Below are 4,248 nucleotides of genomic sequence, written 5' to 3'. Positions count from 1 at the left end.
TCTTTAACATACCAGAGATCCCATGTTAGAAGTAATTATTTATGTGGAAATCTATTGACACAAGCAAATTCTGATATTGAGCTTAGTCACGTTTACTTTGTCTATTTTATTACTAAGTCAAAAACTAGAATAATGCTTCTCATATGTTAAGTTCTGATGTTAGTAAATCTGATGAATGTACTAAGTGTTGATAAACCTCACTCATCAAAAGAAAAAGTAAAAGAAAAGATAATAAAACTCAGGTACTCCTTTGAGATCTAGAATAAAAATGTGGAAGGGACGACCCAAGTGCATTGCTGGTATTAATTAATATGCATCAGAAAAGCAAATAATTATTTTTCTTGGTGACTTTTCACACTCTATGATTACTGGAGATATACTCTGATAATAGCATAAATTCTGATAAGCAGTCGTGACTCACTTACACTGAGAAGCCACTGTAAAATGGAATTTCAAAAGATGCATAAAATAAGCACAAAACAGTTGAGGTGGACTCGTGCATGAACTCATTCAACAGTAAACTTCAGAATAATGACAGATTTTTAGTGAAGTTCTTAGTTATGCCTTATTTCTAAGATGTACTGAAGTGAATCAGACTTTACTCCTTGTCTGATATTTTGCTTAATGCACACACTTACACTCCATATGAATGATGAAAATTACTGTGGCGTTCAATGTTGTTTTAGATGAACAGTTTATGTGTTAGATTGCATAAATTCTGAGGACAAGTTCTGATGGAAGTTCTGATAAATAAGTTTTGAAGAACTAAAATTAGAATTTGTGTGAAGAATCACAAAGATAGGCATTCATGTTTCGAGTTACGGAATCATGTTCTGATGACTGTTAAGTTATGATATAAGTCTAAGTACTAATATTCAATTCTGATCCTCTATTTGACTTATTAGTGGTTAAAATCTGAAATAGTCTTATTTTAAATCAGAATATGTACGGGTGAGATATTAACAGTCAATACAATTAGGTTTAGTGGAACACGTACATGCAAAGTAATTTTTACTTGTTTCTTGTGCGCATTAAACTCGGTTTTACACTTCCAATGACTGTTTTTCTTCTTCCCAGTCTAGGGAGACGGGGTATAATTATTTCTACCTTTTAGCATTAAATTTTCTTGCGTCTCCTGGCATTCTCTTGCCTATATAAACCAACACCTCAAATCAGCCTACACATCATTTCTTTTCTCACATTCTCACTCTCCTTTCCTTCATACCAACACAAACATGGTCAACTATAATATGTTTTTGAACTATGAGACTTTCAATATAGAGCTGAGCTGTGAGGACTGGCAGCAGGAATGGCACGTAACTGTCATTCCTGATGAGATTTGGGACTCGGTTTCCCAGGAGGTTCTCACACACCTCCTGTTCTTTTACATGGACTACCATTGCCATCTGGAGCGATTGGAAGAGGAAAGGCTGGAAGCTCTCCGCCAATAAGAGCGAATCATACGACTCTCTATTCTTTTTATAGAGAGTCGGAAGAAGAAATAATTTGTTTTCTTCTTCCTATTTTTCTTCATCGTCAGCTTTGTCCGGCTTCTTAGCCAAGGACAAAAGCTGTTGATGTTAGGTTTAGAAGCTTAGGACAGTCTTGTAATGCTCTGATGTAATTTCAATTTCATGAATGTATTCTCTTAATATATTGATGGAATTTCTTATTTTTGCAAGATTCTGTCTCTGAGATATTTGCAATTTTACTGCACTGATTAAATCCTGATATATCCATATTCTGATGACCATTTTAATTATTGATTTAAATTAAGTTCTGATTTTAAAATATCAGTACTTGTTTACTTGATTTTTTTTGGTCATTCTCACACTTGAAATTTTTAACAGAATATTGGTTTTACAGTGCAAATAATTAAATAAGTAGGAACAGTTTAAATTTTGAATTAAAACTGACTTACCTCAATTAATGGGATTACTTGGTAAGTGGAACGGTTTTTCCTTGAAAAACTGCATGTGATAAGTAATGATTACTGTTTTCCCGTGCCTATTAACTATTCATTATTGTTGCATGTCTGACAGGTGTCCAACAGTTATTTTTTTTACCAAGTATAAGTAAGAGAGAGAGAAGATTATACAATCTTTTATTTACTTTTACACTTTATCTCTCTTTCTTTGCTTTTACTCTCTCTCATCTCTTGATGTTGGGTTTTCATACAGACATTTTATCAAACACCTTACAGGCAATCTTAATTTTCAATTTTTCTCATGGCACCTAAGGATTTGATCATCGATGGAGCCAAGTTCATTCCCAACAACTATGCTGCAATTCTAAATCATGATGAAGCTCCGTCTGAGTTGCATTTTGTGCAAGATCTTCTTGTACACAGTGAAACTGGGTATGCATTGACCCAGCCTTCAGTCTTTTCAAGCCAACAAGTTCTGACATTTTGGCGGACTGAGCATTTTGATAATAGTGGTGCAACTGGTACTCCCAGCATTATTTTTGAAGTCAATGATGATGAGCATGTGGTAATTCCTGGAACAGTTCGAAAGGCTTTACATTTACCAGAAGGCTGCATTTTCTTAACACCAGAGGAACCAGCTCTACAGCAGCTCATGGCCAATTTGGGGTATGAGCAGAGTTTGGCTAAGCTTGGACAGTTGAAACGAGCACATATCAGAAAGGAATGGAGCTTTTTCTTTGACTGCATCACTAAAGCCTTCGGGAATAAGTGTTCCAACTTTGATGCCATTCCAATAATGAGTCAGCACATCGGGTATGCTATTATTAGTCAAACTCATTTTGATTTTGCAAGTGCTGTGCTAGGTTTTATAGGGGATAGGATGACAGAGGATAGGAATGTTATCTACTTTGCTAGATTCTGTCAGCTTATATATAATTTCTGTTGTGCTGATGAACTCCAACCTACCACTGACTTATTTCCACCCTTTAAACTTGCAAAATGGGCTTTTAATGACTTGGTAAATGCTGACCTTAAGAAAACGGTGGTTAGACCTTTACAGATTCCTCAGTCTATAAAACAGATCCTGGTAAATGCTGATCCTCAAACCTATAGATCTGTTTATCCTGATGTACAACCTACCGCCATATCCTAAACACCACAACAACCATCAGAACATACCACACATACATATATACCTCAACCCTCTCTCGGAACATATCTCAAAACTTATCTCACACCTTCACAGATAGCTCAACCTTCATCCTCAGCATCTACTGTGAAGCCTTCATCTTCCAAGCCCAAGAGGACAAAGACTGTTCCTCAGACACCACAGAAGAGAAGGAGGATTATTCTGAGAGATGAGTCTGATAGTGAGGAACAGGTTTCTGCATCAGAACCTGTTGTATAAGAAGCTGAGAAGGTCCCTTCTCAGAAGGATTCTGGAATTGGGGGATCTAAGCTTCTCAAAAGGCTTAGAAGAATGACTTCTGCTGAACCTCCCAAGGAATTCCCACCTTCAAAGAGATACAAGAAACAGAGAGCTAAAAGGCCAGCTTCAGATGATGAGGAAGCAGCAACTAAGGAAGGAGATCAGGAATCTCTGATCTCAAAAGAACCAGAATTTGCGGAAGCTACTGCATCTCCCTCTTCATTGTCCCCAACTCAGGAAGCTGCAACAGATAAGGCAAACACACCATCTGTGTCTCCTGTACATGAAACTGTATCTCCTGTAGACCCAGGCACAAGTGCTGAAATTGATATTCACAACCTGGTTGTGCCTGAGGTTCTCTACTTAGAAGCTCCAACAATAATTAATCCATCAACAACACCTGTTACTGATGCTACTCAAACTCCATAATTGTCTACAACACCTTCTCTGCATCTAGATGTTGATGATCAGAATATAGGTGAGCATCAGGATATGGCTGTTGATCAGACCTTGGAAATAGATCAGCACTTAGAGGATGATGCTGAAGCCTCGATTGCTTCTCATACTGTTATTTTATCAGAAGATGCTGATTCTGTAGGTTCTGATGCTTCACATGCTGATACTACTGGTGATGCTGCTCCTAATACAGATGCTGATGACGCTGGTCCTTCAGGACATGCACCTCAACCAACTGTTCATAAATCTGAACTAGTTAAGAAGTTTGTTACAAGAGCAGCACCAGTACCTTGGAGTGAAACTCCTAGAGGACATGAGTGGACTAAGGAATGGAACTCAGTTACCTTTGTTCCATCTGACAAGATTCTTGCTGAGCACTAGGCAAAAGCTGATGAAATGTTAATTAATGATGATTTCAAGACACAGCTTCGAGTCA

The sequence above is a fragment of the Apium graveolens genome, chromosome 10 (assembly GCF_009905375.1).
Source record: "Apium graveolens cultivar Ventura chromosome 10, ASM990537v1, whole genome shotgun sequence".
Classification (NCBI taxonomy): domain Eukaryota; kingdom Viridiplantae; phylum Streptophyta; class Magnoliopsida; order Apiales; family Apiaceae; genus Apium; species Apium graveolens.
The sequence above is the reverse complement of the archived record's forward strand: the minus strand, read 5'-3'. Positions refer to the sequence as shown.